Below are 21,215 nucleotides of genomic sequence, written 5' to 3'. Positions count from 1 at the left end.
TGTATCTGGTCTATAAACCAGAGGCTCTGGATGGACAGTTGGATAAATGGTTCTATATTTAGGATGTATCCGGTCTATAAACCAGAGGCTCTGGATGGACAGTTGGATAAATGGTTCTATATTTAGGATGAATCCGGTCTATAAACCAGAGGCTCTGGATGGACAGTTGGATAAATGGTTCTATATTTAGGATGAATCCGGTCTATAAACCAGAGGCTCTGGATGGACAGTTGGATAAATGGTTCTATATTTAGGATGAATCCGGTCTATAAACCAGAGGCTCTGGATGGACAGTTGGATAAATGGCTCTATATTTAGGATGTATCCGGTCTATAAACCAGAGGCTCTGGATGGACAGTTGGATAAATGGTTCTATATTTAGGATGAATCCGGTCTATAAACCAGAGGCTCTGGACGGACAGTTGGATAAATGGTTCTATATTTAGGATGTATCCGGTCTATAAACCAGAGGCTCTGGATGGACAGTTGGATAAATGGCTCTATATTTAGGATGTATCCGGTCTATAAACCAGAGGCTCTGGATGGACAGTTGGTAGAATGGCTCTATATTTAGGATGAATCCGGTCTATAAACCAGAGGCTCTGGATGGACAGTTGGATAAATGGTTCTATATTTAGGATGAATCCGGTCTATAAACCAAAGGCTCTGGATGGACAGTTGGATAAATGGCTCTATATTTAGGATGTATCCGGTCTATAAACCAGAGGCTCTGGACGGACAGTTGGATAAACAGGTCTATATTTTGGCTGTATGTGGTTATTATAGCAGATCAGAAAGGACAGTTGAGCCCTCCTCACCCTTTGGATATTGCAGGGATGTGATGATTCATGAATTCCTCTACTTCTAAGCCTGCACTGCTCTACTCAGCTCGTTCTATCCCACGGCACGGCATGAAGTTTGCACAAAGTGTGGAGGAAAAATATATAAGTATATATAATAAATTTGATGGAAAAAAAAAAACAGCGTGACAAATAAGCCATGTTCATGTATAATCCAACATAAGCCTGTATGTATTAAGAGCCGAGCAAATCTTCCATATCACGGTTCTCCATTACCGGGAGAATTATGAAGGATTTGGAAAAAAATGGCCTCAGCAGTGGCCCGGCCTTTCATGCTATTAATAGATAATGTAATATGTTCATTTTCCGAGGTGAAATCATTTCTGAATGTGATTTCTATAAAAGTTCCAGGTTATTAATACTGCGGGTTGCCATGGATAGTTATTACAGATCCTTCTATACAGAGAGTTTCCAACAGATTTCACAAGACCGTTAAAAGAGAGCGATAGATATATATACAGAAAAACTATTTTTCAGAAACAAAAAACTGATAATTGTCATGTGCGTATGTATTCACCCCCTGTGTTATGAAGCCCATAAAAAGCTCTGGTGCAACTAATTACCTTCAGAAGTCACATGATTAGTGAAATGATGTCCACCTGTGTGCAATCTAAGTGTCACATGACCTGTCATTACATATACACACCTTTCTGAAAGGCCCCAGAGGCGGCAACACCTAAGCAAGAGGCACCACTAACCAAACACCAAACACTGCCATGAAGACCAAGGAACTGTCCAAACAAGTAAGGGACAATGTTGTTGAGAAGTACAAGTCAGGGTCGGGTTATAAAAAAATATCCAGATCTTTGATGATCCCTAGGAGCACCATCAAATCTATCATAACCAAATGGAAAGAACATGGCACAACAGCAAACCTGCCAAGAGACGGGCGCACACCAAAACTCACGGAGCGGGCAAGGAGGGCATTAATCAGAGAGGAGCACAGAGACCTAAGGTAACCCTGGAGGAGCTTCAGAGTTCCACAGCAGAGACTGGAGTATCTGTACATAGGAGGACAATAAGCCGTACGCTCCATAGAGTTGGGCTTTATGGCAGAGTGGCCAGAAGAAAGACATTACTTTCAGAAAAAAACTAATTGGCACATTTTTGAGTTTGCGAAAAGGCATGTGGGAGACTCCCAAAATGTATGGAGGAAGGTGCTCTGGTCTGACGAGACTAGAATTGAAATTTTTGGCCATCAAAGAAAACGCTGTGTCTGGTGCAAACCCAACACATCACATCACCCAAAGAACACCATCCCCACTGTGAAACATGGTGGTGGTAACATCATGATGTGGGGATATTTTTCAGCAGTCAGGGCTGGGACACTGGTCAGAGTTGAGGGAAAGATGGACGGTGCTAAATACAGGGATATTCTTGAGCAAAACCTGTACCACTCTGTGTGTGATTTGAGGCTAGGACGGAGGTTCACCTTCCAGCAGGACAATGACCCCAAACACACTGCTAAAGCAACACTTGAGTGGTTTAAGGGGAAACATGTAAATGTGTTGGAATGGCCTAGTCAAAGCCCAGACCTCAATCCAATAGAAAATCTGTGGTCAGACTTAAAGATTGCTGTTCACAAGTGCAAACCATCCAACTTGAAGGAGCTGGAGCAGTTTTGCAAGGAGGAGGAATGGGCAAAAACCCCAGTGGTAAGATGTGGCAAGACTCATAGAGACTTATCCAAAGTGACTTGGAGCTGTGATAGACGCAAAAGGTGGCTCTACAAAGTATTGACTTTAGTGGGGGTGAATAGTTATGCACATTGACTTTTTCTGTTATTTTTTGTCCTATTTGTTATTTGCTTCACAATAAAAAATAAAAAATTCAAAGTTGTGAGAGTGTTCTGTAAATGAAATTATGCAAATCCTCAAACAATTCATGTTAATTCCAGCAACAAAATAAGCCAAGGGGGTGAATACTTTTGCAAGGCACGATAGATAGATAGATAGATAGATAGATAGATAGATAGATAGATAGATAGATAGATAGATAGATAGATAGATAGGTTCTACAGATAGATAGATAGATAGATAGATAGATAGATAGATAGATAGATAGATAGATAGATAGATAGATAGATAGATAGATAGATAGATAGCAATATTTCATGTCTACCACTAGATGTCCTCAGTCTTCCAGGTTAACTGAAAGGCAACCTCAATCTACCCACTTCCTCTGTGCCAAGGCTGTCACGGACCCGCCCCCAGCCTGAGAATGGGCAGTGAAGGGAGAAGAAGCACAGTGATGAGCTCCTCTCACTGTCACTCACCTCTTTCCTCCAATCAGCATGCTTCTTGCCCAATAAAATATCCAAAAAAAAGAGCATCTTTCATTGCAATACTCATTTTCAATCTGGAGCTCTCCCCAGCAATACTTCCTGTCTGCCACTAGATGCCCTCAGTCTTCCTAGATAAAATAATGGTCAACCTCATTCAACCCACTTCCTCCGTGCCAAGGCTGTCATTGACCCGCCCCCCAGCCTGAGAATGGACAGTGAAAGGAGAAACAGCACAATTGTAACCTCAAACTTGCTGTCACTCAACTCTTTCCTCCAATCAGCATGCTTCTTGTCTAAAGATCAAAAAAAAAAAAGGAGCAGCTTTTATTGCAATAACACCTTCCAATCTGGAGCTGCCCCAGGCAAAACTTCATATCTGCCACTAGATGTCCTCGGTCTTCCAGATAAAATAATGGTCAACCTCATTCAACCCACTTCCTCCGTGCCAAGGCTGTATTGACCCGCCCCCAGCCTGAGAATGGACAGTGAAAAGAGAAGAAGCAAAATTGTGAGCTCAAACTCGCTGTCACTCAACTCTTTCCTCCAATCAGCATGCTTCTTGCCTAATTAAAGACTGAATACAAAGAGCAGCTTTTATTGCAATCCTCATTTTCAATCCTGGGCTACCCCAAGCAATACTTCATTTCTGCCACCAGATGTCCTCAGTCTTCCAGGTTAACTGATGGTCAACCTCATTCAACCCACTTCCTCTATGCCAAGGCTGTCATTGACCCGCCCCCCCCCCCCCCGCCTGAGAATGGGCAGTGAAAGGAGAAGCAGCACAGTGATGAGCTCCTCTCGCTGTTACTCAACTCTCTCCTCCAGCACATGAACTGACTGGACCCTTACGCTGCTCCTCTCCCATTCTGAGCTCTGCTGTACAGTGGATTGCAAGAGGCTGATAAAAATGTAAAATTCAGATACTTCTATAAAAAATAAAAACGAATACATTTAATGAATGTCAAGAATAATTTGTGTCTTTCCGGAGCTTTAAGCGGCACCCCATGTCACAGCCTTTCGTTGGGATTTTGTTCTATATCCTAGGCGGGCTGACCCCCTCACCTCTATAATACACACATAATACTCTCTGCCTCGCTCATGGAGGGAATATTGTTCCGATGTAGTGTTTACACCTTCTTCATTGGTTGACACACTTTCCCTTTGTCGCCGTGGAAGTTATTACTTGTTTCCATGGATACGTGCGCTACATGAAATCTGAGGGGTTTTTTTTTTTCAGATGTATTTTTCAAGTACTTTTCCTTATTCATGGCCTATTTACATTGTGATCAAAGCCAGGATCGCGGGAAAGGAATGCTTAAAGAGGTTCTTTGCCCATGAAATGAACCTCCTCGCCTCTCTTCTTCTTCCCTCACTATTATATAATCAGATACTTTGTATATTTTGGGAGAAATTGATTATATACTGTTTATTTTCTCTTTCTTAGGCTGCATTCACACCTGACCGTAGCATCTTTCCGTTTTTTTTTTGCGCGTTTTAATGCGTAAAAAAACAAAAAATCAATAAATTAATACTAATAATAATAAATAAATAATGAACCCCTAATCTTAACCCCTGACCCTTAAAAAAAAATTAAATAATAATAATAATAAATAACTAAATAACTAAACTATTTAACCCTAATACAAAATAAATAAATACATTATTATTATTATTATTTTATCAGGTTTGTGTGTTTATTATTTTATTATTTTTTTTTTAATTAATAATAATTTATTTTATATTTTTTAAGGTTAGGGGTTAATTATTATTTATTTTTATATATTATATTTTTTATGATTAAACCGTCCTCTCTCCGCTCCTCCCAAGATCTCCTGTTCTCTAGCTCCCTTGTCTCCTCCCCCTCTCCCATCCTCTGAAACTCCTTACCCCAGGGCAATCTATCTGCCCAGGGAGGAGGGACAAAGACAGGAGAGCCACAGCTCTCATGCTAGACATGTGCACTGCCGAAAAATGTCTTTGTTTTTCATTTTTTTTTTCCACTTCTTGGGTCATTCGTTATGATCGCAATTCGAAAATTTATTCGTAAATTCAAAAGTCCATAAATTCAAAAATCCGAGAACCCGAAAATAAGAAAGAAAATCCAAAAATTCGAAAGAACTAACTAATAATAACTAACTAATAACTAACTATTAAAAATATAGGTATTGGAACGGAACAAATTAATAATAAATAATAATAAAACATTTTTATTATTATTTATTATTAATTAGTTACATTCCATTCACTTAGATACGGCATGCGTCATTTTGAATAAATTCGTATTCGTCACGTTCACTAACAGCCAAATTTGAAAGGAAATTCCAATACCTATCATTTAATAGTTAGTAATAGTTAAGTTATTATTAGTTAGTTATTATTTCAGATTCAAATTCGGTAAACGGGTTTTCGCTGATTCGGATGTTTCTGAATTAAGGAATTTGTCGAAAATTCGGAACTAAACGTCTATCTTATGCACAATGCTGGACCATGATGGGGCAAGCGAGTATAAGTAAAGAGGGGGGTGAGGGGGCAAGTCTGTGACACTTGAAGACCAGGCTTTTTCTTGCACCTTTTGTTTACAAGTTTAAATCAGTATTTTTGGCTAAAACATTACATGTAACCCTCAAACATTATACAGTATATATATATATATATATATATATTTTTTTTTTATTATTATTATTTATTTATTTTTTCCATATATTTTTACAGTATATATATATATATATATATATATATATATATTATACATACACACACACACATATATATACATATACATATATATATATATATTTTTATTTATTTTTTTTTTTTTTTTATATTTATTTATTTTTTCTACTATATATATATATATATATATATATATATATATATATATATATATATATATATATATATCGATAAAATGGCATCGATCGCCATTTTATTCCCTAGGGTCTCTGCAAAAAAATAATAATAATTTATATATATATATATATATATATATATATATATATATATATATACACACACACACACATATATATATATATATATATATATATACACACACATATATACATATATAGATATATATGTATATATAATTTTTTTTTTTTTTTAAATTTGCAGAGACCCTAGGGAATAAAATGGCGATCGATACAGTTTATTTATGTCACGCGGTATTTGCGCACCGGTTTTTCAAACATAATTTTTGGGGATAAAATACATTTGAATAAATAAAAAAAAATAAAAAAACATAATATATGACCCTTTTTTTGTATAAATATGAAAGATGAAGTTACGCCGAGTTTAATATTGCACACACACTTGTGGAATGGCGACAGTCTACGGTACTTAAAAATCTCTTTTTTTTTTTTTTTTGGTCTGTGTTTTTCCTTTCTTTCTTTTCCCCTTTAATGTTTTGTTAGTGTGAAAATGTACCAATAATTTGTGTGATGAAATGACCATGACCATTCTATTTATGCTTGAACTTGTTCATGTCTGAACTTTGTACAAAAATTTACAATAAAATTAGAAAATCTCCACAGGCGATACTTTAAATGCCTTTGCAGGTTACCAGTTTAGAGTTACAGAGGAGGTCTAGCGCTAGAATTATTGCTCTCGCTCTACCGTTTGCGACGATACCTCACATGTACATGGTATACGTTCGCTTCTGCACGCAAGCACAGAAAGATGGGGGCGCTTTACATTTTTTTTCTTATTTATTTTATTTTTTATTTTAACACTGTCCCTTTTTATTTGTTTATTCTTTTTTTTTATTTAATCACTTTTATTCCTATTGCAAGGAATGTAACAGAAATAAAGCTGACAGGTCCTCTTTATAGAGAGATCTCTTGGGTCAAAAAAAAACCCCCATCAAAAAGCCTAGCGCTGGAATTATTGCTCTCGCTCTCACGATCGCGGTGACACCTCACATGTGTGGTGCGAACGTCGTTTATGCGCGAACTTATGTATGCGCACGAGCACAGAAGGATTGGGGCGCTTTACTTTTTTAATAAATTTTTTTTTTTTTTTTTTTTTTACTGTCACTTTTATTTTATTTATTGATCACTTTTATTCCTATTACAAGGAATTGAATCACTTTGTGATAGAAATAAGGATGACAGGTCCTCTAAATGGGTCAAAAAGACCCCAAATCTTTAATCTTCCTTAATCTTTAAAAGGAAAAAAATCAATGAAAAAAATAACAATTTTTTAAATGATTTTTTTAAATTACAATTTTATTTTATTTTTTATTGCATTTTAGTGTAAATATGAGATCTGAGGACTTTTTAAAATAAAGGATGCAAAGCAGGCGAGGAACGAATATGCTTTTTCTGATAGGTGGACCTCGGGAGTTCTACCTCCGTTGGAAGCCACGTGGAAGTCACGGCGGGCTGCGCAGAGAAGCAGATGGAGCCGCGGAACAGACTGCCGTTTGTGCCAATAACAATTCTAGCAATTGACTCGTCTGCAGAACTTCATTCGAGTGATTCACGGCCGCCATTGTCACCTTATCTGCGCTCCTCTTACTCAAAACGCAGAGCGGCTTTAACAATCGCCGGACGTTTATATTTATGAGCCGAAATAAACTCACCGAGGAGCGTGGCGGGAGCTAGACAGGTCCGTAAAGGGTCACTCCGACCAAAACTGAGGTCTCTGTATCCGGTCTTTCCGTTGGAACGTTAAACCCCATGATGGGTTTCTTCTATGTGGTCTATCTGGTGTTCCATTGGTGAGATGCACCACCAGACCCATGGGGGGGGAAAAAGGAATATACTGTATATTGTATTTGTCAGAGCCAGTGCACATACACTATATTGTCAAAAGTATTGGGACACCTGCCTTTACACGCACATGAACTTTAATGGCATCCCAGTCTTAGTCCGTAGGGTTCAATATTGAGTTGGCCCGCCCTTTGCAGCTATAACAGCTTCAACTCTTCTGGGAAGGCCGTCCACAAGGTTTAGGAGTGTGTCTATGGGAATGTTTGACCATTTTTCCAGAAGTGCATTTGTGGGGTCAGACACTGATGTTGGACAAGAAGGCCTGGCTCACAGTCTCCACTCTAATTCATCCCAAAAGGTGTTCTATCGGGTTGAGATCAGAACTCTGTGCAGACCAGTCAAGTTCCTTCAGCCCAAACTCGCTCATCCATTCTTTCTGGACCTTGCTTTGTGCGCTGGTCCAAATCATTTGGGACCATCCCCAAACTGTTCCCACAAAGTTGGAAGCATGAAATTGTCCAAAAATGTCTTGGTATGCTGATACCTTAAGAGTTCCCTTCACTGGAACTAAGGGGCCGAACCCAACCCCTAAAAAACAACACCACACCATAACACCAGTGCACATAGCAAGGTCCATAAAGACATGGATGAGCGAGTTTGGGGTGGAGGAACTTGACTGGCCTGCACAGAGCCCTGACCTCAACCTGATAGAAGACCTTTGGGATGAATTAGAGCAGAGACTGCGAGCCAGGCCTTCTCATCAAACATCAGTGCTTGACCTCACAAATGCACTTCTGGAAGAATGGTCAAACATTCCCCATAGACACACTCCTAAACCTTGTGGACGGCCTTCCCAGAAGAGTTGAAGCTGTTATAGCTGCAAAGGGTGGGCCAACTCAATATTGAACCCTATGGACTAAGACTGGGATTCCATTAAAGTTCATGTGCGTGTAAAGGTAGGTGTCACAATACTTTTGACAATATAGTGTATCTGCACAGGTTATAACAAATAGAATATACAGTATATTCCTTTTTTTCCCATGGGTCTGGTGGTGATATCAGGGCCTCCTTCCTCTCATGTGTGGGAAGGTGCTGCTGTTATGAGGACTGGTTAGTGCAGTGATACCTGAGTCCATTGTACACCCCTAGGGGGAGGGTCCTGGATAGCCCCGCCTCCGAGGAAATGGGCTGTTTGGTGCTGCCCTTAATTTAACCATCTACTGGTGGAAAAGAAGTACTGCAGGCAACAGGCCTAGATTGCAGGGGCGAGGGGGGGGGGTGTTGCATTTGTGTTTGTAGAATACGATTTACTTGAATGCAAGATAGATGGCGCCGGCTATAATTCAACCTGGGAGACTGAGGACATCTAGTGAGGGAAAAGAAGTATTGCAGGGGACAGCGTTGGATTGAAAGTGTCGCAAAATGCCCGGTGTGAAGAAGCGTCTCTTCCAATCATATAAAATAGAAAAAAAAGAAATCTCACACACAACATAAAACATTGCTTTATGCTTTAGTACAGAAGACTCAAAACTACAGGCTGCTGTAAGATTTTATGCAGCCTTCTGATGTGGATGGGACTCTGTTGGGGACTTTGAAGTAAGGGGTGACTCTGGTGGGGACCCTGATGTGAGAGTGGACTATGATAGGGACTGTTATGTACAGGAGCAGGGAAACTCTGATGTGAGGGGGGACCCTGATGTAAGAGGGTGCTATGATAGGGCCTCTGATGTAACAGGGAACCATGATGTAGGTAAGGAGGAACTCTGATGTAAGGGGGGATTCTGATGGGGACCCTGATGTGAAGGGGGACTCTGATGAAGACTGCAATGTATGGAGGCAGGGGAACTCTGGTGGGGACCCTGATGCAAAGTGGGACTCTGATGGAGATCCTGATATAAGGCGGGACTCTGATGGGAACTGTAATGTACGGAAATGGGGAAACTCTGATGGAAGAGGGAACCCTGATGTAAGGGAGGACTATGATAGGGGCTTTGATGTAAAAGGGGGACTCTGTGGGGACCCTGATGTAAGGGGGGACTCTGATATAAAAGGTACTCTTTTAGGGACTCTGACATAAGGTGGGGACTCTGATGGGGACCCTGATGTAAAGGGGAACTCTGATATAAAAGGTACTCTTTTAGGGACTCTGACATAAGGTGGGGACTCTGATGGGGACCCTGATGTAAAGGGGAACTCTGATGGGGACCCTGATGTAAAAGGTACTGTGTTAGGGACTCTGACATAAGGGGGGACTCTGGTGGGGACCCTGATGTAAGAGGGGACTATGATAGGGCCTCTGATGTAATGTGGGACTCTGATGGGGACCCTGATGTAAGGGGGGACACTGATGGGGACCCTGATGTAACGTGGATGACTACCTAAAGGTCACTCTGCGCACTCACCGTCCAATCCAGATTGTTGTTTTACAACTTTTAGGCCAGGAGCTGCAGCCATTACAGCCTTACATCAGAGTTCCTAACAGAGTACCTTTTACATCAGGGTCCCCATCTGCAGCCCCACCACTGCCATGAATGCAGCCCCACCACTGCCATGAATGCAGCCCCACCACTGCCATGAATGCAGCCCCACCACTGCTATGAATGCAGCCCCACCACTGCTATGAATGCAGCCCCACCACTGCCATGAATGCAGCCTCACCATTGCCATGAATGCAGCCCCACCACTGCCATGAATGCAGCCCCACCACTGCTATGAATGCAGCCCCACCACTGCCATGAATGCAGCCCCACCACTGCCATGAATGCAGCCCCACCACTGCCATGAATGAAGCCTCACCACTGCCATCAGTACAGCCTGATCGATGCCCATCTGCAGCCTCGGATGGGAAAAGGGGGGGGGGGGGGTTGGGACAAGCGCCAACAGATTACATACCGGAGAATCTCCTGTTTACTCAGTGGCCTCTTTAATACAAAGTCCCACCTCCTATGATAGACAGAACAGTCATCCAATGGCAGCCCAGGAGACGAGACCTCCTATTACAGATGCCGCAAAGTAAACAGGAGATTCTCCTGTATGTCATCTGACAGCGCTCATCCCGCCCGCTCCCTGTCCCCTCCGAGGCAGTGCCGATAAATACAGTATATATCTATATCCAAATCACCACGGGGCCATATTAAACTGGGCAGCAATTGTCCCGCGGGCCGGACTTTGGACAGTGTGGGAGGGTCTAGTTTGCAGTGTGGAAGGGTCTAGCTTTCAGTGTGGGAGGGTCTAGTGTGCACTGTTGGAGGGTCTAGTTTGCAATGTGGGAGAGTCTAGTTTGCAATAGGAGGGTCTAGTTTGCTGTGGGACGGTCTAGTTTGAAATAGGAGGGTCTAGTTTTCAGTGTGGGAGGGTCTAGTTTTCAGTGTGGGAGGGTCTAGTTTGCAATCGGAGGGTCTAGTTTTCACTGTGTGAGGGTCTAGTTTTCACTGTGGGAGGGTCTAGTTCGCACTGTGGGAGGGTCTAGTTTTCACTGTGGGAGGGTCTAGTTGTCACTGTGGGAGGGTTTAGTTTTCACTGTGGGAGGGTCTAGTTCGCACTGTGGGAGGGTCTAGTTTGCAGTGTGGGAGGGTGTAGTTTGCACTGTGGGAGGGTCTAGTTTTCAGTGTGGGAGGGTCTAGTTTTCAGTGTGGGAGGGTCAAGTTTGCAATCAGAGGGTCTAGTTTTCACTGTGGGAAGGTCTAGTTTGCACTGTGGGAGGGTCTAGTTTGCAATCGGAGGGGCTAGTTTGCACTGTGGGAGGGTCTAGTTTTCAGTGTGGGAGGGTCTAGTTTGCACTGTGGGAGGGTCTAGTTTGCAATCGGAGGGTCTAGTTTACACTGTGGGAGGGTCTAGTTTTCAGTGTGGGAGGGTCTAGTTTGCACTGTGGGAGGGTCTAGTTTGCACTGTGGGAGGGTCTAGTTTGAAATAGGAGGGTCTAGTTTTCAGTGTGGGAGGGTCTAGTTTGCACTGTGGGAGGGTCTAGTTTGCACTGTGGGAGGGTCTAGTTTGCAATCGGAGGGTCTAGTTTTCAGTGTGGGAGGGTCTAGTTTTCAGTGTGGGAGGGTCTAGTTTGCAGTGTGGGAGGGTCTAGTTTGCAGTGTGGGAGGGTCTAGTTTGCACTGTGGGAAGGTCTAGTTTGCACTGTGGGAGGGTCTAGTTTTCAGTGTGGGAGGGTCTAGTTTTCAGTGTGGGAGGGTCTAGTTTGCAATCGGAGGGTCTAGTTTACACTGTGGGAGGGTCTAGTTTTCAGTGTGGGAGGGTCTAGTTTGCACTGTGGGAGGGTCTAGTTTGCACTGTGGGAGGGTCTAGTTTGAAATAGGAGGGTCTAGTTTTCAGTGTGGGAGGGTCTAGTTTGCACTGTGGGAGGGTCTAGTTTGCACTGTGGGAGGGTCTAGTTTGCAATCGGAGGGTCTAGTTTTCAGTGTGGGAGGGTCTAGTTTTCAGTGTGGGAGGGTCTAGTTTTCAGTGTGGGAGGGTCTAGTTTGCAGTGTGGGAGGGTCTAGTTTGCAGTGTGGGAGGGTCTAGTTTGCACTGTGGGAAGGTCTAGTTTGCACTGTGGGAGGGTCTAGTTTTCAGTGTGGGAGGGTCTAGTTTTCAGTGTGGGAGGGTCTAGTTTTCAGTGTGGGAGGGTCTAGTTTGCAGTGTGGGAGGGTCTAGTTTGCAGTGTGGGAGGGTCTAGTTTGCACTGTGGGAAGGTCTAGTTTGCACTGTGGGAGGGTCTAGTTTTCAGTGTGGGAGGGTCTAGTTTGCAATCGGAGGGTCTAGTTTGCAGCATAGGAGGGTCTAGTCTGCAGTGGGAGATAGGGCTAGGGAAAAAATTTATCTAAATCTTGAATCGAGTTGAGAGATCAATTAGATAAAAATTTCAGCAAATCGATTTTTTTTTTCCACCAGGACCGACGCGGTGTCAGGTGCTGCGGGCAGGAGTTTTTAGGCGAGGCCGCGGCCTAGTCTGCGAGGACGGACGCCGCAAACTAGGCCGAAGCCGGAGCCTTGCCTAAAAACTCCTGCCCGCAGCTCCTCAGGACTGGAGCGGTGTCCATCAAAAAAAAAAATTTGAATCGTGAATTGAGTTTTTTTTTTTTTTTTTTTATCGCAGATGGTCTAGTTTGCTGATAGAACGTATAGATAGACCAGATCAATAGTCTAGTTTGCAATAGATCCCTGCAACAAAATACCCACAATAGCAAACAATAGACCCAAACCTCCCCTCATAAAAATAGATCTCCCAGCGGTCAGCAACAATAGACCCCTCCCTCAACAGTAGATTCCTCCCAGCATCAATTGACCTCCCAAGAAACTAAGATCCACCTGCAACATAAAACATCACCCAGAAACAATAGATCCCCAGCAACAATAGATCCATGCAACCAAATACCTATACAGGGACAATTCATCCACCCTAGCAACAATAAACCCCCCCCCCCACTAAAAATAGGCCACACACAGCAACAATCTCTGAAACAAAATACCCCCAAGCAACAATAGATCCCTGCAAAAAAATACCCCCAGTAACAATAGAGCCCACAGTTAAAAAATACATCTCCCAGGAGCCCGCACTGATAGACCCTCCAGCAACCAGCAACAACAGACCCCTCCCTTAACAGTAGATCCCTCCCATCAACAATTGACCCTCCGGAACATAAGATCTACCCAGCAACAAGAGACCCCCAGAGACAAAAGATGCCCTCAGCATGTCCATTACATTCATACAGAAGCCATGTACTAAAACAGGCACAGGATCCCTACTGAGACATGTACTTGTATGGGGCGTATATATATATATATATATATATATATATAAAGCAGTGAATGTGGCACTTGCTGTGTGTGAATCTTGGTGGTACATGCGGTGAATGTTTGGTGAATGTCACATTCGGTGCTCTATGGTGAGGTGTTGTTCTGCACGTTCCCCGCTGGTGAATGATCACTTCTGTCTCCAGCAGAGAGCCGGTACTTTATTTCCAGGGAAGGATGTCCACCTGCATTTATCTTCATTTATGACCTCTCAGCAGCGGTCCCTGTGCCCCCCCCATCCCCCGCCATCACTAGCAGTGCCCCTTTGGGCACCATAAAAACCACCATCGCCTCTAAGGCTAGGATCACATTGAGCATTTCCTGAACGAGTATTTTTTGTGCCGCATGCCTAGGGCAACCCATTCATATTCATACGTGACAAATGCACCAAAGTATCTCATTGGGCATTGAGCTTCACGCCCCTTTTTGTGTAAATGACATATTTTTGATGCATCTGTTGCAGAATCGGATGCGCACCAAAAAGCGCCATCTGCTTGATGCATGTCGGGTGCCGTTAACAATGAGTGCCACTGCAAGCATGACGTGTATTTTTTGTGCGTTTCAGGAATGCGTTGCAAAAAAAAAACCATGCACTTCTGCATCCATTCGTGAAATGTGAATGCAGCCTAAACCTCGCCATACAACCTCGCCATACAAGATTTGTACAATCAACATTTACCACTTGCCTACTGGGCACTTTCATCCCCTTCCTGGCCAGGCCAAGTTGAATGACAATTGCGTGCACCGATAGGCAGTACTGATGGGCACTAATGGGCACCGATAGGCGACACAGATGGTGGCACTAATAGGCAGCACTGATGGGTAGCACCGATGGGAACTGATAAGCAACAATGATGGGCACTAATAGATGGCACTGATAGCTGGCACTAAAGGGCACTGATAGGCAGAACTAATAGGAAATGATAGGCAGCACTGATGGGCACAATAGGCAGCACAGATGGGTACTAATAGGTGGCACTAATAGGCAGTACTGATGGGCACTAATATGTAGTTCTAATGGGCACTAATAGGTGGCACTGATAGGTGGCACTAAAGGGAACTGATGGGTAGCACTAATGGGAACTGATAGGCAACACTGATGGGCACTGATAGGCGGCACAGATGGGTACTAATAGGTGGCACTAATAGGCAGTACTGATGGGCACTAATATGTAGTTCTGATGGGCACTAATAGGTGGCACTAAAGGGCACTGATACGTAGCACTAATGGGAACTGATAGGCAGCACTGATGGGCACAATAGGCAGCACAGATGGGTACTAATAGGTGTCACTAATAGGCAGTACTGATGGGCACTAATATGTAGTTCTGATGGGCACTAATAGGTGGCAATGATAGGTGGCACTAAAGGGCACTGATGGGTAGCACTAATGGGAACTGATAGGCAACACTGATGGGCACTGATAGGCGACACAGATGGGCACTAATAGATGGCACTGAAAGGCACTGATGGGTACTAATAGGTGGCACTGATAGGCAGAACTGATGGGCACTAATATGTAGCACTGATGGGCACTGATAGGCATCACTGATGGGCACTAATATGTAGCACTGATGGGCACTAATAGGTGGCGCTGAGAGGTGGCACTAAAGGGCGCTGATGGGTAGCACTGATGGGAACTGATAGGCAACACAAATGGGCACTAATAGCTGGCACTAAAGGGCACTGACAGGCAGCACTGATGGGCACTAATGGGCACCGATAGGCAGCTCAGATGGGTTCTAATCGGTGGCACTAAATTGCACTGATAAGCAACCCTGATGGGCACTAACAGGTGTCACTGATGGGCACTGATAGGTGGCACTAAATGGCACTGATAGGCAGCACTGATGGGTGGCACTAATAGGTGGCACTAAAGGGCACTGATAGGCAGCACTGATGGGAACTGATAGGCAGCACTGATGGGCACTGATAGGCGGCACAGATGGGCACTAATAGGCAGCACTAATGGGAACTGATAGGGGGCACTAAAGGGCACCAATTGGCAGCACTGATGGACACTGGTAGAGGGCACTGATGAGGAGGCACTGATTGGCAGCACCAGTTGGCACTGATTGGCAACACTGATTGGCAGCACTGATGGGCACTGATTGGCAGCACTAATTGGCAGAACTGACAGGTGACACTGATGGGCACTGATTGGAAGCACTGAATGCTAGCAATGGTGGGCAGTGATTGGCAGCACTGGTGGGCACTGTTGGGACTGCACTAATAATCGGGACACTGATAATAGTGCCCTGATTATCAGTGTAGATGTCCCTCTCCCACAAGCCGGCTATCGGCCCTCTTCTCCTCACGCTGTCAGTGTGAGGAAAGTAATGCTGATAACCGGCTTGCGTTTGTATGATGATCAGCTGTGATTGGACACAGCTGATCACATGCTAAAGGGCCCCTGTGATTGGTCTTTTAACCTGATCTGTGATCAGCTGTGTCCCAAGGACCCACCAATCACAGAGTGTGCCACGGCAGGGGTGATCACGGAAGGACGTTATATGACGCCCTCCCAGAACTGGCTGGCCACACTGTAGCCGTCATTCGGCTATATATCGCAGTCGGCAAGTGGTTAAAGCAGTATTAATCCCAAAAGAGAACATTTATTATATTGCACCTTACCAAATCTTAGGTGTGGTGGCTGCATTCGTTTTCTTTTTTTGTCTTTCTATCTTCTATTTTCATCGGGTGATGAAAGCTCTTTTGCAGTTACAGGAATGGGACAAAGCAGTTATGACTGGTAGGAGTGCTTACAACGATCAGCTTTTATTTATTTATGTAAAATCTTTATCCTAAAAGTAAAAAGAAAAACAGTTTGCTGTAACTGTATATAAAGTATTAGCCAGGTAGTACGTCTAACCCTTCCCTCCCCCTCCAGACTGACAACGTTCCTGTCCAGAAGTGCCACCTGTGCTCCTTCCTCCAGAGTGGGGTGCTCTAATACAGATGTGTTACTGGCCAGATCCCCAGGTGAAAAGCAGTAATTTATTAATGCTTTAAGGGCAACATTTAAATTGCAAGATTCCTTTAAAAACATGGCTGGGTGTCCTGACACCGCCCACTATCGCAACACTGACATGTGCAAAAAAAAAATGCTGATAAAGTTGCCGATCGATGATGACAGATGACAGATGAGCACAGATGATGACAGACGAGGACAGACGACAACAGATGTAAGGAAGGGAAATGAAAAGGAGGAAAGGGAATGAATGGAAATGAGTGAAGGAAGGAAGGAAAAGGAAAAGAATTAAAAACGAAAGGAAAGGAAGGAAGCAAAAGGAAGGGAAATGAAAGTGAAAGAAGGAAGGGAAATGAAAGTGAAAGAAGGAAGGGAAATGAAAGGCAGGCAAAGAAGGAAGAGAACATGAAGGAAGAAAGGGAAATGAAGGGTAAGGAAAGGGAAAGGTGGAAAGGGAATGGAAGTAGGAAAGGAAAGGAGTGAAGGGAAAGGAAAAGAATGAAAGGAAAGGGAAGCAAGTAAGGAAAGGGAAGGGAAAGGAAGAGAAAAGGAAGGGAGGAAGGAAGGAAGAAAGGAAGAGGAAAGTGAAAGAAGGTAGGGAAATGAAAGGCAAGGAAAGAAGGAAAAGGACACGAAGGAAGAAAGGGAAATGAAGGGTAAGGAAAGGGAAGGAAAAGGTGGAAAGGGAATGAAAGTAGGGAAAGGAAAGGAGTGAAGGGAAAGGAAAAGAATGAAAGGAAAGGGAAGCAAGTAAGGAAAAGGAAGGGAAAGGGGAAAAAAGAAAAGGATGGAAGGAAAAGGATATGAAAGGAAGGAAGGAAAAGGAAGGTAAAGGAAAGTGAAAGAAGTAAGGGAAATAAAAGGCATGGAAAGAAGGAAGAGGACATGAAGGAAGGAAGAGGAATGAAAGGAAAGGAAAAGAAGGGAAGGGAATAGAAGTAGGAAAGGAGTGAAGGGTAAATAATAGAATGAAAGGAAGGGGAAGCGAGTAAGGAAAGGGAAGGGGAAGAAAAAGAAAAGGAAGGAAAGGATAGGATAGTAAAGGAAGAAAGGGAAAGCAAAAGAAGGAAAGGAAAGTGAAGGTAGGAAGGCAAATGAAAAGAAGGAAAGGAAGGAAAGGAAAGTGAAAGAAGGAAGGGAAATTGAAGGCAGGGAAAGAAGGAAGAGGACATGAAGGAAGGGAAATGAAGGGTAAGGATAGGAAAGGAAAAGGTGCAAAGGGAATGGAAGTAGGGAAAGAAAAAGAATGAAAGGAAAGGGAAGCAAGTAAGGAAAGGGAAGGGAAAGGGGGGAAAAAAGAAAAGGAAGGAAGGGAAAGGATAAGGAAGGAGGGAAGGAAGGAAAGAAAAAGAAGGAAGAGGACATGAAAGAAGGAAGAGAAATGAAGGAAAGGAAATGAAGGGAAGGGAATGGAAGTAGGAAAGGAAAGGAGTGAAGGGAAAAGAAAATAATGAAAGGAAAGGGAAGGAAGTAAGGAAAGGGAAGGGTAGGGGAAGAAAAAGATAGGATAGGAAAGGAAGAAAGGTAAAGGAAATTGAAGGAAGGAAGGCAAATGAAAAGAAGGAAAGGAAGGGAAAGGAAGGAAAGGAAAGGAAGGGATGGAAGGAAAGGGAAGGAGGTTTTCAATGGATTTCGATGTTGGATATCAATCCCAGATCAATCGGTGTATGGCCACCTTCAGCCCTTCTCCCTGGCCCGCCCTCTGCCATCTACATAAGAATTAACCATCTTCATCTTCCGCTTCTCTGATTTTTATATAACACACTAATAGACATTTAGGGAAAAGAAATGGATTCTCTGTGAGAACCTTGTAATGAGCGGCGTGTACAATCCGGCAGGAAGGAGTAGGTGTCCGAAAAGTGGCGTCACGCCTCTGCGCTCACACTGGGCTCCACGCCCCGAGAACACGGCTGTACAGTAAGATCAATACCGGAGCGTACAGTAAGCGGGAAATTATGATTGGCTCTAATCTTATATAAGAGGCAGAGTCGCCGTTAATGCATCTCAGGTAGGTGATTCATCAGGCCACGAGCTGTTAATTCCGCCGGTAAGGAGCTCTTAACCCCTCCCCCCTCCATACACTGAGATGGGATTTGTGAGTTGAACACGGGGCACGTTGCAGAGTTGATGGATGATTCACGGCGCTGAGGCTTCGCTCTGCATATATTTATCACATCACCAATGATGTTTTATTTATGACGGAACTTCACCATCCGAATCAGACGGTTTGGGCCGCTAAATAAACGTTTGATATGCACATTTGGTATCAGCCTGACCTGCCAAAGAATTCAGTCCATCCACACCTGAGGTTTACACTGCTCCGCCAAGCCGGTGACCTGCCTCTTCTATGCCGGAGATAAGGCAACACAGCCTGGTCACCTCCCCACCCCCAGCCTAGGACTAGCTGGTTGCCAGTGGCCATAAGCATAAATGTTAATAATAATAATAAAAATAATAATAAAATTGACCCCTCTCCATAAAGTTAACCTGTCATGCTTATTTCTATTACAAGAGATGTTTACATTCCTTGTAATAGCAATAAAAGTGCTAAATAATATATATGTATATATAACAGGGACAGTGTAAAAACTAAATAAATAATAATAATAATAATAATACAATTGACCCCTCTCCATAAAGTTAACCTGGCATGCTTATTTATATTACAAGAGATGTTTACATTCCTTGTAATATAAATAAAAGTGCTAAAAAAAATTATAATAACATGGATAGTGTAAAAACAAAATAAATGAAAATAATAATAATAATAATAATAATAATAATAAAATTTACCCCTCTCCATAAAGATAACCTATCATGCTTATTTCTATTACAAGGGATGTTTACATTCCTTGTAATATAAATAAAAGTGCTAAAAAAAATAATCATAACAGGGATAGTGTAAAAACAAAATAAATGAAAATAATAATAATAATAATAATAATAATAATAATACAAATAATACAAATAATACAAATAATAATAATAATAATAATAATAATATTGACCCCTCTCCATAAAGATAACCAATAATCCTTTTTTCTATTACAAGGGATGTTTACATTCCTTGTAATACCAATAAAAGTGCTAAAAAAAACAAAACAAAAATAACATGGACAGTGTAAAAACAAAATAAATAATAATAATAATAATAGTAAAATTGACCCCTCTCCAAGAAAGATAACCTGGCATGCTTATTTGTATTACAATGGATGTTTACATTCCTTGTAAATGAAATAAAAGTGCTAAAAAAAAAAAAAGAAATAACAAGGACAGTGTAAAAACAAAATTAATAATAATAATAATAATAATAATAAAATTGACCCCTCTCCAAGAAAGATAACCTGTCATGCTTATTTCTATTACAAGGGATGTTTACATTCCTTGTAATAGAAATAAAAGTGCTAAAAAAATTAAAAAAATAAAAATAAAAATAAATAATAATAATAATAATAAAATTGACCCCTCTCTATAAAGATAACCTGTCATGCTTATTTCTATTACAAGGGATGTTTACATTCCTTGTAATAGCAATACAAATGCTAAACAATCAATAAATAACATGGACAGTTTAAAGTGGAAGTAAACCCACTTTTTTAACTTTTACCTACAGGAAAGCCTATAATAAGGCTTACCTGTAGGTAAAAAAAATATCTCCTAAACCTGTACGGTTTAGGAGATATTCCCCTCGGTATGCGCCGCTGACTGCAGCGGCGCATGCGCACAAGGGGGTTCTCTCCGCGAAAATCCGGCAGCGCTCGTCCGGCCGGATTTAAATCTCCCGCGCGCATGCGCGGGAGTGACGATATCGCGGCTCCGGCCACTCACAGCGCCGGAGCCGCGATACCCGGAAGAGACGCCGAGGGAGCATGTCGGCTTCCTCGGCGTGGATCGGGCGAGATGTCGGGGCCTCGTTCTAAGGTAAGTATTTCATAATGCGCTAGTATGCGGTGCATACTAGCTCATTATGCCTTTTGCTTTGCAGGTTTTTAAAAAAAAAAAAAATGCGGGTTTACTACCGCTTTAAAAACAAAATAAATAATAATAATAATAATAATAATAATAAAATTGATCCCTCTCCAAGAAAGATAACCTGTCATGCTTATTTCTATTACAATGAATGTTTACATTCCTTTTAATATAAATAAAAATGCTAAATAAAATAAAAAATAATAAAGGGACAGTGTAAAAATAAAAATAAAAGAAATAAATAATAATAACAATGATAATAAAAAAAAAATGCCCCTAAATTTTTGTATATACCCTAAATACAGTGAATGTGAATTGTATCCATTCAGGATGAATGTCGCGGGCAGTGTGGGGGTCAGGGGGCGATCTGTCGGTCTGTGGGGGGGGGGGGGGGTCTGACTGTACTATAATTAGTAAACAGCCCGTAGTGTACTCGGCGTCTGCTGGCACCGCGCTCGCTCCTGTCAGTATGGATGCTTTTTAAGATCTCCCAGCTCTCCGCCGCTGCCATGGCAACCATTGTACTGCCATGCTTACGAGAGTTAACCCCCTCCTCTCCGCCGGCCATCTGCTCGGAGAGCACAGGCACACAGCCCGGCACCGGTCGTCGTTTTGTGTGCGGGCGCACGCCAGAGCTG

General features: G+C 42.5%; 1 protein-coding gene across 1 annotated transcript in view; it reads right to left on the bottom strand.

Moving 5' to 3' along the window:
• The window catches only part of FBXO41 (F-box protein 41), a 140,359-nt gene extending 123,922 nt beyond the window's left edge, over positions 1-16,437 (bottom strand). The window contains exon 1 of the mRNA XM_077478121.1: positions 16,272-16,437. The gene's annotated coding sequence lies outside the window, so the exon portion shown is untranslated. The remainder of the gene's footprint in view (positions 1-16,271) is intronic.
• Positions 16,438-21,215: the final 4,778 nt, after the last annotated feature.

Source organism: Lithobates pipiens, unplaced genomic scaffold, assembly GCF_037356315.1.
Source record: "Lithobates pipiens isolate NorthernLeopardFrog02 unplaced genomic scaffold, aLitPip1_a1.2 Scaffold_13, whole genome shotgun sequence".
Taxonomy (NCBI): domain Eukaryota; kingdom Metazoa; phylum Chordata; class Amphibia; order Anura; family Ranidae; genus Lithobates; species Lithobates pipiens.
This window is presented reverse-complemented; position numbering and strand designations above follow the sequence as displayed.